We start from the raw sequence: 14,737 nt of genomic DNA, 5'->3' as shown, positions 1-14,737 counted from the left end.
AGAAACTAACACACCATTGTAAAGCAATTATACTCCAATAAAGATGTTAAAAAATTTATTTATTTGTCTGTGTTGGATCCTAGTTGAGGCACGCCGGATCTTCGTTGCAGCATGTGCGGTCTCTAGTTGTTTCTTGTGGGCTCGGGCTTAGTTCTCCTGGGACATGTGGGATCTTAGTTCCCCGAGCAGGAATCGAACCCGGCTCTTCTGCATTGGAAGGAGGATTATTAACCACTGGACCAACAGGGAAGTCGTGCCAAGCATTCTTTTTTTTTTTTTTTTTTTTTTTTTTTGCGGTACGCGGGCCTCCCACAGCTGCGGCCTCTCCCGCTGCGGAGCACAGGCTCCGGACACGCAGGCTCAGCGGCCACGGCTCACGGGCCCAGCCGCTCCGCGGCATGCGGGATCCTCCCATACCGGGGCACGAACCCGTGTCCCCTGCATCGGCAGGCGGACTCTCAACCACTGCGCCACCAGGGAAGCCCTAAGCATTCTTTATACCAGGGATGTACCACTAATCTATAGTGTGGAGCTGGAGATTGGACCCATCTCTCGGGACCTTGTGCTCTTGGGACCTGGGTGCTCTGGCTGGATTCCCCCACTGTTTCATATATGTATGGCTGATTTCCCACTCCAGGGTCCCTCCTGACTCCTGCTAAGAGCCGCAGGATGTCCAGAGTAGAAGGGACCTGAAAGGGCATCTGGTACAATCCCTTCCTTTCACAGATAAGGGGGCTGAACAGGCTTTATATCCTTAACTCTTGTACCAACCTACCCCAGAGCTGGAACCCAGAGGGCAGGCAGAAGAGATGGACGATTTGATTTTAGATGAAGCTGAAATAGAGTGATCCCTTTATACTATTTGAGACTGTGGGTGGAATAGTCAATGAGACCCACCAACTTTGGGCTTAGCAACATGTGGGGCTGTGGGCACCAAGGTGGCTTTGTCACCTGGAGATTCTAGTAGGAGCAGTGATAATTATCAGCTGGTCCTCCTTCTTGCTGCCTCACATCTGGCCCCTCCTCAGAGCCTGTCAAACACACCTTGCACAACTGTCCTCTTCTTTCAAATTCACTTGGGGAAACTCATTCTGTGAGTCAGCTCCACTGAGCGGTGTCACCACTCAAGAGGATGTGGTCTCAGGAGTGTCACCTGTGGTCTGGAGAGCTGAGGGCCAGGGTAGAGAGCAGAAGTGTGGTGGCCCTGATGAATGCTTTGCCAGGGGTGTGTGAACACAAGCAGCTCACATTCCGGGAAGCTTGGCACCATCCCTGCTTCCTGATTACTGCTCCACCTCTGACACAAAAATTCTTACACTTAAAATTGGGTCAGATTTAAAATGTGGGTGATGGTGTTAATGATAGATATATTAAACTGCAGTGATATAAGGACTGGGAGTGTCAGAATCAATGTTGTAACCCCAGTCTGGGCTAGACCTCAGTTGAGTATTGAATATATGGATGGAAAAACATTTACCATAGTTTGAACAGGGCTTTTTAAATGTGATAAAGAAGTTATTCAGGGTTTTTTTGTTTTGTTTTTTAGTTTTTTATACCATATCTTCTTAAAGACCAAAGTTTAGAAAGGGTGAAGATGAAGGTGCGTGAGATGGGTCTTCTCAAACTTTGTAGGAACATTAGCATGTGGGTGTCTTCTGAGGCCAGGGTCTTTTCCTTGCCCCTCAAACTGGGGGTGGCCTGAAGGCCAGGACCATGTCTCTCCAATCCCTCTGGAGGGTCCAGAGGGTAGGGCTGGGGTCTCCCTGAGGTTTGCTGTGTCCTGTCTTCAAACTGCAGGTCTCTGACAGTCAGGGCTCAGTCATCAGAGGGGATATTTCTCCAACACTAGATGAAATCTATGGCCACTCAGGCCTCAGGCGAAGGACCCTGTTATGGACACAAGTGGCAGAGGTACATTATCAGATGGCAGAACTGTCACTTTTCTTCTGCCTCTGCGGCCAACAGGGCCTGTGCTTCAGGCAGAAGGCAAACGGCTGGGGACAGACATGGCCCCAGCACCCAGAGTCGTCTGCACTGGCTCAGGGAGTGGGGAGTCTCTCCATGTGTGTGTGTCTGTATGTGTGTGTATTTTGTATGCATGTACGTGTGTGCACATTTATGTTGTGTGGTGTGGAGGGTGTGTGTGTGTGGGGGTGCAGGGTGTAAACCTCCTGTGTTTGTGAGGCTCTAGAGGGTAAAGAGGGGGAGGTACTCCCTCTTCCAGGAGAACACAGTGGAGGCAGAGAGGCGTGTTTGGGCTAGTTGGACTCTATGGTGCAGCCCCACGTGGTATCTGACCATGGCCTGAAGCATGGATGCCATTTGGACCTGCTTCAGCCTCTTTGGTGTTAAAGGCCCAGGCGGGGCTGCCTCTGTAACTGGGGTGCAGCGTTCATGCAAGTGCCAAGTCCACCCCTGGAAGCCCTATAAATGGAAACCTAGGCTTAAGTGTTGATTTGTTCCTCGTTTGGGGAAGAAGCTGCCCAGCCCTGCTTCTGCCCACTAGCCTGCCCACACCTGACACCTGCAGCCAGACATCCTTCATTGAGGCCTCTGAGGTCCCAGGGGAGCTCTGGTCTGGGGTTTTCTCTGAATTGCAAATCAATCCAATCGAATCCAGAGGCCCTATATTTAGTACCACTGTGTGGGGTTCCATGTTGACCTTTGGGATTCAGGGGAGAAAATAACAGTCCCTGCTCTCTGGAGGCACATAGTCCGATGGGGGAGACAATTTACCAAGAAATACATTGCATCCAATGGGGTTACCTCCAAGGGATGGCATGTGTGTGAACAGGTGAACTGGGGACACAAAGTGGGTGAGCAGAGCTCAGGCTGTCAGGAGAAGCAGCCCTGTCAGGACAGCCCCACAGAGGATGTGACACTCGGGCTAAGACATGAAGGCATTTGCCAGGAAGACAAGCTGTGAAAAGACCAACCCAGCAAAGGGAAGAACATATGCACAGTCTAGTTTGGAACAGTTAGGGCTGTCAGTCACTGCTTATTGGATGAGTCTTTTTGTTTTTGTTTTGTTTTATCAGAACATCATGTAAGTTTATTTCAGATGTAACAGCAATGTTAAAATCAACAAGTTTAAATCTTAACTGCACCAAGTAAACTCAGCTATTTAAGTATTTTTAAAGTTATTCCCTCCAAAAAACTGAAGGAGCTTTCCTTTTCCACTCCATATGTCATGGTTTCCCAATAGTTCTATTTTTGGAGGACTTTCAGTTGATGAGTAAACTGCTTTGGGGATATTTCTGAACTTCTTTCTCCAAGTGAAAACTAATCTGGACCAATTATATATTGCATAGATTTCTCTGCAGATTCTTTTCTTTAGAACCTAAATGCAATTACCATACAATATAATTTTTACCTATTTGCCCCACAGAAAAAAACTATCTGTCCTGAAAAATATGATGGATATATCCTGTGATCTTCCAGTTAATAGAATTGTTTTACCTCAACAATAATTTTTATGAAAATAACCAACTGAACATGGGACATTATTTCAGTCTTTACTGACTCATAGGCACATGATCTATTGCCCAGCTTCTACCTCTTCTACATCCTCCTCCTCCATAAGTGGATGGAATTATTTCATGTAAGTTTGATGTAGGACAATTCACCCTTTACAAACACTTACAATTTAGGTTAAAGTCAGTGACTAGTGTGGAAAAAGAAACACTAAAATGATAGGGAGCCTACACACTCAATTCAAAATTTAATATTTTTTCCTCCATAAATAATATATACTTAATTGTCATGAGGCAGCTATTCGGTTTTCATTAACCACATTCAGGGATACATTCATAGGACTGATTAGATAGTCCAGGTGAAGTGGTTATAGAAATACAGGCAGTGCCATCTCACAAAACTCATTTATATATCAAAATCTATTTTGATATGTGAAGTTTACAAAAAGGCTGAATTTTCAAACTAATTATGCTTTTTGCAACTCAAGAACTCTTCTCTTGGCAAGAGCAAGCTGAAGCTTATCCATGAAGGTAAATGTTCTTAATGCTAAACTTTTCTTCTAAGCTTAGATTTGGACTGCTTAAGAAACTGATGCCCAAGAAACCACCATGGTCTTTCCACATTTTTACTATCTTAAGATTATAACCCTATAAACTCATTTATCAACTATCTTCCTTTTCTATATTATTCTTGGCACTCAACTAAGACTGTTGAAGTCTATTGTACCTTGTATTTTTACATTCTCAAATAAGAATTTAAGATTATAAAATGTGCATAAACATTGTATAAAATAATTTTATCATTCAAAATATTTGAAGAGATGGAAATTTTATGCCAGAATTTACAAAAGAGGATAAATATTATGAAGTAACCTTCCTTTTAAAGTCAAATGACAGAAAATTCAAGCCCTGTGCATTGTTTTAAAGTCTAATGAAAACATTTCTTGGGCCACTGGTATTGGCAGTGTAGAATATTGGAGATGGGATTTTGGAGGAAAACATGAAAATTTCAGATGTCTTCTATCTTACAAAAAGTTATCAACCCGTCAAAGCCACTCCCTATGTGCCAGGAAACGATCTGGAATAAACCAGTCCTGTCAGTAGAGGAGGTCACAGTGACATTTATGTTATTAACACTTCTAGACTTCCACTTTTTCCAAGAATAGAAGCAATACGTTTAATAATTCCCCCATCCCCAAATCCTTAAACTAAATATCACAGGCACAGAATGTAAGCAAATCTGGGATGTTCTCCAACAGATAAGCAATAGCACAGCTATGTCATTCTCAAAAATACTGTCTAGATATTCTTTCCTCTAAAATCAAATGCTCAGTGGCCACATTGCTAACAGTCTGCATTAGCTGACATTAAATGCATTTGTTGTGCCACAAGTCCATCTAAGCTTCCTTTTAGGTATTTTTTAATATGTCCAAGAGACAACACCTGCTTCAGGTTTATTTAGGGGCGTTGACCTATAAGGACATCAACTCCATTTTTAAGGTTTGACTAACTATTGTGGGTTTACCAAAGAAAAAGGACAGGAGAAAAAAAGTAGATCACAACAAACCTCTTTAGGTCAGTTAAAGGCCATATCTCTAGTTGGGATATTAAAAAATTTAATCTCACCAGCCCACACTCTAAAAGTTAATGCCACTTCTAACAATCAACAGCAGGAAAAATAAACCTGCTAACAACCAGCCCACTCATTAGCGAAAAGCAGTTTAACTCAAATGCTGAGAGCAAAATATAATACTACCTACTCAAACAGTCCCACCCACCGTCAGCCACCAGCGAGGAAGGAAGAAATAACTGCTTAACAGAACAAAATAAGCTTAGTATTTCTTACAAGGATAACAATGGTACAACTCCTGAGATAATACTCAGAAGGAAAAAAGGTGGAGTGAAGGCAATGTACAGGGATTAGTATCCCACAAAATCTTGAAAACCCCAAAGTACCACAAACACACTAAACTTGCCTATGAGTTAGAGAACAAGATATTGCTGCTGCTGCTTTTTGTCCTTTGAATTATACAGTATTTTGTAGACTCTGCCCTTCAATGTGAAAGCAGGACATTAAAAAAAAAAATTGAAATCGACACTCAAGATTTTTGGGACCATATATCTTATCTGTGAAACTAAACAGATCTATACCTTCTGCTTCCTACAATCAAACCACCTCACAAAAATAAGAAAACTAAAACTATCCAAACATGATTAATAAGTCCTTAAAAGTTTAAAACTTTTAGAGGAAATGGAAGGAAGTTTTGAAAGGAGGAAACACAAGAACAAGGAAGGGGGAAAGCTTTAAAAGAAAGGAGGTGGGGTGGGAAATCAATGGGCCTCTCTTTTATTTGGCCACAAGCAAGTGCAAGAAAGTTCATCTGTAATTTGTTCAGTTGTCTGTCTTTTGCACATCTGTGTTCTGGCCAGAAGGGACTTTGAGGTTTTTCTGCAGCATGTGAGCATCAGCGGGCTCTATCCTCTTACAGTAGTTCTTCTTTGTCTCAATAATCTCAAAGCCAAACTTTCTGTAGAAGTCAATTGCAGACTCATTGCTGATCTGGACATGTAGATAGATGTTGTCAAAAGTGCCATCTTTTTCACAGATGTTTAAGACATGATTTAACATTTTAGTTCCTATTCTTAGCCTTCAGTATGGTGCCAGACATCCTAGTGTCACGATGTAAAGTCCCTTCTGATTCTGTTAATGATCCACCCTACAGCATACTGCACCTACTGCAATACCATTGAAATAGGCAAGTTTTGCTAGCTCGCCAACTTCCAGCGCATTCTTATAGAACTTGTCATTGGAGCTGACTGGAAAGATGACCTTGTTTAATCTCTTCAACTGTTTAATATCATGTGGTGTCACGTCTCTCAGCTCGATCCGGCTCCCTTTCATCTTCCCCGCCTGCTGAGGCCATTGTTACCACCAATAGCAACGCCATTGTCGTCGCCGCCCTGAGCTCTCCGCGCCCTCAGCTCGGGCAGCTCCACCCCGCAAGCCGGCTTCCTCGCTTAGGGCAGGGAGCTGAGCGGGTGACGGAGGCCGCGAGAGCCTAGCGCTGCCCTGCGTCTCCAGAGGGGGCGGGGGTGCTTCCCGCCGCCGCGCTGCTGCCGCTGCTTCTCCACACGTGCACACGGGGCACTCGCCTCCAGCCCGCCGCCGCAGTAGTCGCCAGCCAGACCCGCCGCCACGCTGTGCTGGATGAGTCTTTCATCCGTTCTTTCTCCTCAACTCCTACACTCCCTGCCCCTACCCCCAGCCCAAGACTTTGGACCTCAACTTGCGCTTAAGAAAATAGAAGCCTTCAGCTGACAGCTTCCTTGTCTCCCCTCCACCAAAGCAACCAGCCTGCCTGCCTTTGCGCCTGTCTTCCTCATCCTCCCTCAGGTCAAAGCTGAGCAGGTGCCCCTCCTCCTCCTAAAGAACTGTCCCTCCACGCGGGTCCTTCCATTCACACACGCTTATTAATACACGCTGTGGACCAGCCACTGCTCTGATGGTAGGGATAGAATCGTGAAGAAGATGGAGAAATTCATGCACTCTTGGAGCTCATATTCTAGTGGGAAAAGTCAGATAATAAACATGCAAAAAATAATATTATTTCAGACAAGAGCTAAGAAGAAAATGAACTCAACACATAGAAAAGAGAATGATGATGGTGATGGTGATGCTGAGGGTGCATGTGTGTATGTGCTTGGGAGGCCATGAATGACCTTTCTGAAGAATTAGCATGTGAGCTGAGACTTAAGACAGTGCGGCTGCCAGGCCTGTTTTTTAAGTCCTCCAGTCCTCAGTTTCTCCTTCCTTTTCTATCTTCAATCTTCCCCTCTCCACCGGATCATTTCTTAGTGTCCTTTATCCTAAGAAAAAAGAAACATCAAAAGTTTCCTTGGCTCCTTGTTTCCCTCCAGCTATCACCCCATTTCTCTGTTCATGTTCACAGCCAAATATCTTGAAAAACAGTCCACTAAGACCATCCCTGACTCCGAACCACCCTTTGTTCCTCAGTCCCCTCCCCTATTCTATTCTGGCTTCTGTGCCATCACCCAGACTACTCTTGTCAAGGCACCAGTGACCTCTGTGTTCCCTGACCTATTAGTGTTGTTTGACCCAACTGATTCTCCTTGCTTTCTTGGGCTCCTCTCTCCTCCAATCTCTCCAGACCTCACCTTCCTTCCCTGGATGCTCCTGATCAGCTGGCTGACCAGCTCCTCTCCTCCACTGCCAGCCTTGAGACCCTGCAGTGTCCCCTGCTCTGTGGGGCTGCTTCTCTTCTCCTTGGGTGATTGCAGCTATTCCCACAACTTTATTCCCACATTACCTTCTACGTGATGATGACTCTCAAATGTGTATTTCTGGCCGAAATATCTCTGAGCTCCAGATTTAAATATCCAATTATCTATTAGTTTTTAATCTCTCTGTAAGGCTCCACCATCCACCAAGCCTGAAACATGGGAGTGTTTCTTTATTTTTTTTCTCTCCTTTACTCCATACATAGAATCCACCTGTTAAAATTTCCTACCAAGCATTTCTCAGATGCATCCTTTTCTGTCTCCACTGCTGCCATCTATCATCTTTACCTGTAATAACAGTAACAGGGCCTTTCATGCTTGCTCTGTCATCCATCCTTTATCAACTTTGCAGATAGTGTCATCTTTTTTTTTTTTTAAACATCTTTATTGGAGTATAATTGTTTACTTTGTTGTGTTAGTTGCTGCTGTATAACAAAATGAATCAGCTATACTTATACATATATCCCCATATATCCTCCCTCCTGTGTCTCCTTCCCACCCTTCCTATCCCACCCCTTTAGGTGGTCACAAAGCACGGAGCTGATCTCCCTGTGCTAGGCGGCTGCTTCCCACTAGCTATTTTACGTTTGGTAGTATATGTAAGTCCATGCCACTCTCTCACTTTGTCACAGATTACCCTTCCCACTCCCCGTGTCCTCAAGTCTATTCTCTACTCTGCGTCTTTATTCCTGTCCTGCTTCTAGGTTGTTCAGAACCATTTTTAAAAAAAAATTAGATTCCATATATATGTGTTAACATATGGTATTTGTTTTTCTCCTTCTGACTTCACTCTGTATGACAGACTCTAGGTCCATACACCTCACTACAAATAACTCAATTTCATTTCTTTTTATGGTTGAGTAATATTCCATTGTGTATATGTGCCACATGTTCTTTATCCATTCATCTGTTGATGGACATTTAGGATGCTTCCATCTCCTGGCTATTGCAAATAGAGCTGCCATGAACATTGTGGTACATGTCTCTTTTTGAATTATGGTTTTCTCAAGGTATATGCCCAATAGTGCGATTGCTGGGTCATATGATAGTTCTATTTGTAGGTTTTTTTTTTTTTTTTTTGGCTTGCACTGTGATGCCTTTATTATTTTTTTGCTGTGTGTTTTTTTTTTTTTAAACATCTTTATTGGGGTATAATTGCTTTACAATGGTGTGTTACTTTCTGCTTTATAACAAAGTGAATCAGCTATACATATACATATGTTCCCATATGTCTTCCCTCTTGCGTCTCCCTCCCTCCCACTCTCCCCATCCCACCCTTCCAGGCTGTCACAAAGCACCGAGCTAATATCCCTGTGCCTTGCGGCTGCTTCCCCCCAGCTATCTACCTTACTACGTTTGTTAGTGTGTATATGTCCATGACTCTCTCTCGCCCTGTCAAAACTCACCCTTCCCCCTCCCCATATCCTCAAGTCCGTTCTCCAGTAGGTCTGCGTCTTTATTCCTGTCTTACCCCTAGGTTCTTCATGACATTTTTTTCCCTTAAATTCCATATATATGTGTTAGCATACGGTATTTGTCTTTTTCTTTCTGACTTACTTCACTCTGTATGACAGACTCTAGGTCTATCCATCTCATTACAAATAGCTCAATTTCATTTCTTTTTAAGGCTGAGTAATATTCCATTGTGTATATGTGCCACATCTTCTTTATCCATTCATCCGATGATGGGTGCTTAGGTTGTTTCCATCTCCGGGCTATTGTAAATAGAGCTGCAATGAACATTTTGGTACATGACTCTTTTTGAATTTTGGTTTTCTCAGGGTATATGCCCAGTAGTGGGATTGCTGGGTCATATGGTAATTCTATTTGTAGTTTTTTTTTTTTTTTTTTTTTTTTTTTTGTTGTATGCGGGCCTCTCACTGTTGTGGCCTCTCCCGTTGTGGAGCACAGGCTCCGGAAATGCAGGCTCAGCGGCGATGGCTCATGGACCCAGCCGCTCTGTGGCATGCGGGATCTTCCCGGACCGGGGCACAAACCCGTGTCCCCTGCATTGGCAGGTGGACTCTCAACCACTTGCGCCACCAGGGAAGCCCTATTTGTAGTTTTTTAAGGAACCTCAGTAATGTTCTCCACAGTGGCTGTATCAATTTACATTCCCACCAACAGTGCAAGAGGGTTCCCTTTTCTCCACACCCTCTCCAGCATTTATTGTCTGTAGATTTTTAAATGATGGCCATTCTGACTGATGTGAGGTGATACCTCATTGTAGTTTTGATTTGCATTTCTGTAATGATTAGTGATGTTAAGCATCCTTTCATGTGTTTGCTGGCAATCTGTATATCTTCTTTGGAGAAATGTCTATTTAGGTCTTCTGCCCATTTTTGGATTGGGTTGTTTGTTTTTTTTTGATATTGAGCTGAATGAGCTGCTTGTGTATTTTGGAGATTATTCTTATGTCCGTCACTTCTTTTGCAAATATTTTCTCCCAATCTGAAGGTTGTCTTTTCACCTTGCTCATGGTTTCCTTTGCTGTGCAAAAGCTTTTCAGTTTCATTAGGTCCCATTTGTTTATTTTTGTTTTTATTTCCATTTCTCTAGGAGGTGGGTCAAAAGGGATCTTGCTGTAATTTATGCCATAGAGTGTTCTGCCTATGTTTTCCACAAAGAGTTTTATAGTGTCTGGCCTTACATTTAGGTCCTAATTCATTTTAAACTTATACATTTAGGTCTTAATTCATTTTCAACTTTTTTTTTGTATGGTGTTAGGGAGTGTTTTAATTTCATTCTTTTACATGTAGCTGTCCAGTTTGCCCAGCATCACTTATTGAAGAGGCTGTCCTTTCTCCACTGTATATTCCTGCCTCCTTTATCAAAGATAAGGTGACCATATGTGCATGGGTTTATCTCTGGGCTTTCTATCCTGTTCCATTGATCTATCTTTCTGTTTTTGTGCCAGTACCATACTGTCTTGATTACTGTAGCTTTGTAGTATAGTCTGAAGTCAGGGAGCCTGATTCCTTCAGCTCCATTTTTCTTTCTCAACTCTGCTTTAGCTATTCGGGGTCTTTTGTGTTACATACAAATTGTGCAATTTTTTATTCTAGTTCTGTAAAAAATGCCATTGGTTGTTTGATAGGGATTGCATTGAATCTGTAGATTCCTTGGGGTAGTGTAGTCATTTTCACAATGTTGATTCTTCCAATACAAGAACACGGTATATCTCTCCATCTGTTTGTGTCGTCTTTAATTTCTTTCATCAGTGTTGTATAGTTTTCTGCATACAGGTCTTTTGTCTCCTTAGGTAGGTTTATTCCTAGGTATTTTATTTTTTTTTGTTGCAGTGGTAAATGGGAGTGTTTCCTTAAAGTCTCTTTCAGATTTTTCATCATTAGTGTATAGGAATGCAAGAGGTTTCTGTGCATTAATTTTGTATCCTGCTACTTTACCAAATTCATTGATTAGCTCTAGTAGTTTTCTGGTAGCTTCTTTAGGATTCTCTATGTGTATTATCATGTCATCTGCAAACAGTGACAGTTTTACTTCTTCTTTTCTGATTTGGATTCCATTTATTTCTTTTTCTTCTCTGATTGCTATGGCTAAAACTTCCAAAACTATGTTGAATAATAGTGGTGAGAGTGGGCAACCTTGTCATGTTCTTGATCTTAGTGGAAATGGTTTCAGTTTTTCACCATTGAGGATGATGTTGTCTGTGGGTTTGTCATATATGGCATTTATTATGTTGAAGTAAGTACCCTCTATGCCTACTTTCTGGAGGGTTTTTATCATAAATGGGTGTTGAATATTGTCAAAAGCTTTTTCTGCATCTGTTGAGATGATCATATGGTTTTTCTCCTTCAATTTGTTAATATGGTTTATCACATTGATAGATTTGCGTGTATTGAAGAATCCTTGAATTCCTGGGATAAACCCCACATGATCGTGGTTTATGATCCTTTTAATGTGCTGTTGGATTCTGTTTGCTAGTATTTTGTTGAGGATTTTTGCATCTATGTTCATCAGTGATATTGGCCTGTAGTTTTCTTTCTTTGTCACATCCTTGTCTAGTTTTGGTATCAGGGTGATGGTGGCCTCGTAGAATGAGTTGGGGAGTGTTCCTCCCTCTGCTATATTTTGGAAGAGTTTGAGAAGGATAGGTGATAACTCTTCTCTAAATGTTTGATAGAATTCGCCTGTGAAGCCATCCGGTCCTGGGCTTTTGTTTGTTGGAAGGTTTTTAATCACAGTTTCAATTTCAGTGCTTGTGATTGGTCTGTTCATATTTTCTATTTCTTCCTGATTCAGTCTTGGCAGGTTGTGCATTTCTAAGAATTTGTCCATTTCTTCCAGGTTGTCCATTTTATTGGCATAGAGTTGCTTGTAATACTCTCTCATGATCCTTTGTATTTCTGCAGTGTCAGTTGTTACTTCTCCTTTTTCATTTCTAATTCTATTGATTTCAGTCTTGTCCCTTTTTTTCTTGATGAGTCTGGCTAATGATTTATCAATTTTATTTATCCTTTCAAAGAACCAGCTTTTAGTTTTATTGATCTTTGCTATCGTTTTCTTCATTTCTTTTTCATTTATTTCTGGTCTGATGTTTATGATTTCTTTCCTTCTGCTATCTTTGGGGTTTTTTTGTTCTTCTTTCGCTAATTGCTTTAGGTGCAAGGTTAGGTTGTTTATCAGAGAGGTTTCCTGTTTTTTAAGGTAGGATTTTATTGCTATAAACTTCCCTCGTAGAACTGCTTTTGCTGCATCCCATTGGTTTAGGGTCATCTTGTCTCCATTGTCATTTGTTTCTAGGTATTTTTAAATTTCCTCTTTGATTTCTTCAGTGATAACTTCGTTATTATGTAGTGTATTGTTTAGCCTCCATGTGTTTGTATTTTTTACAGATCTTTTCCTGTAATTGATATCTAGTCTCATAGCATTGTGGTCGGAAAAGATACTTGATACAATTTCAATTTTCTTAAATTTACCAAGACTTGATTTGTGACCCAAGATATGATGTATCCTGGAGAATGTTCCATGAGCACTTGAGAAAAATGTGTATTCTGTTGTTTTTGGATGGAATGTCCTATAAATATCAATTAAGTCCATCTTGTTGAATGTATCATTTAAAGCTTGTGTTTCCTTATTTACTTTCATTTTGGATGATCTGTCCATTGGTGAAAGTGGGGTGTTAAAGTCCCCTATTATGAATGTGTTACTATCGATTTCCACTTTTATGGCTGCTAGTGTTTGCCTTATATATTGATGTGTTCCTATGTTGGGTGCATACATATTTACAATTGTTATATCTTCCTCTTGGATCGATCCCTTGATCATTATGTAGTGTCCTTTGTCTCTTGTAATAGTCTTTATTTTAAAGTCTATATTGTCTGATATGAGAATTGCTACTCCAGCTTTCTTTTGGTTTCCATTTGCATGAAGTACCTTTTTCCATCCCCTTACTTTCAGTCTGTATGTGTCTCTAGGTCTGAAGTGGGTCTCTTGTATACAGCAAATATATGCGTCTTGTTTTTGTATCCATTCAGCCAATCTGTGTCTTTTGGTGGGAGCATTTAGTCCATTTATATTTAAGGTAATTATCGATATGTATGTTCCCATTCCCGTTTTCTTAATTGTTTTGGGTTCGTTATTGTAGTTCTTTTCCTTCTCTTGTGTTTCTTGCCTAGAGAAGTTCCTTTAGCAGTTGTTGTAGAGCTGCTTTGGTGGTGCTGAACTCTCTCAGCTTTTGCTTGTCTGTAAAGGTTGTAATTTCTCCATCAAATCTGAATGAGATCCTTGCTGGGTAGAGTAATCTTGGTTGCAGGTTTTTCTCCTTCATCACTTTCAATATGTCCTGCCACTCCCTTCTGGCTTGCAGAATTTCTGCTTAAAGATCAGCTGTTAACCTTATGGGGATTACCGTGTGTGTTATTTGTTGTTTTTCCTTTGCTGCTTTTAATATGTTTTCTTTGTATTTAATTTTTGACAGTTTGATTAATATGTGTCTTGGCGTATTTCTCCTTGGGTTTATCCTGTATGGGACTCTCTGTGCTTCCTGGACTTGATTAACTATTTCCTTTCCCATATTAGGGAAGTTTTCAACTATAATCTCTTCAAATATTTTCTCAGTCCCTTTCTTTTTCTCTTTTTCTTCTGGAACCCCTATAATTCAAATGTTGGTGCATTTAATGTTTTCCCAGAGGTCTCTAAGAGTGTGCTCATTTCTTTTCATTGTTTTTTCTTTATTCTGCTCTGCATTAGTTATTTCCACTATTTTAACTTCCAGGTCACTTATCCGTTTTTCTGCCTCAGTCATTCTGCTATTGATCCCATCTAGAGTATTTTTCATTTCATTTATTGTGTTGTTCATCATTGTTTGTTTCGTCTTTAGTTCTTCTTGGTCCTTGTTAAGTGTTTCTTGCATTTTGTCTATTCTATTTCCAAGATTTTGGATCATCTTTACTATCATTATTCTGAATTCTTTTTCAGATAGACTGCCTATTTCCTCTTCATTTGTTAGGTCTGGTGCGTTTTTATCTTGCTCCTTCATCTGCTGTCTGTTTCTCTGTCTTTCATTCTGCTTATCTTACTGTGTTTGGGGTCTCCTTTTTGCAGGCTGAAGGTTCGTAGTTACTATTTTTTTTGGTGTCTGTCCCCACTGGCTAAGGTTGGTTCAGTGGGTTGTGTAGGCTTCCTGGTGGAGGGGACTACTGCCTGTGTTCTGGTGGATGAGGCTGGACCTTGTCTTTCTGGTGGGAAGGTCCACATCTGGTAGTGTATTTTGGGGCGTCTGTAGACTTATTATGATTTTGGGCAGCCTCTCTGCTAGTGGGTGGGGTTGTGTTCCTGTCTTGCTAGTTGTTTGGCATAGGATGTCCAGCACTGTAGCTTGCTGGTTGTTGAGTGAAGCTGGGTGCTGGCGTTGAGATGGAGATCTCTGGGAGATTTTCGCCATTTGATATTATATGCAGCTGGGAGGCCTCTTGTGGACCAGTGTCCTGGAGTTGGCTCTC

The 14,737-nt window shown here is 41.5% G+C and overlaps 1 pseudogene; it reads right to left on the bottom strand.

Moving 5' to 3' along the window:
* Window positions 1-5,865: 5,865 nt before the first annotated feature.
* LOC116742596 lies at window positions 5,866-6,454 on the bottom strand (annotated as a pseudogene).
* Window positions 6,455-14,737: the final 8,283 nt, after the last annotated feature.

This window comes from Phocoena sinus, chromosome 1 (assembly GCF_008692025.1).
Source record: "Phocoena sinus isolate mPhoSin1 chromosome 1, mPhoSin1.pri, whole genome shotgun sequence".
NCBI lineage: Eukaryota > Metazoa > Chordata > Mammalia > Artiodactyla > Phocoenidae > Phocoena > Phocoena sinus.
Note: the sequence above shows the minus strand (reverse complement) of the source record. Positions and strands in the feature narration are given on the sequence as shown.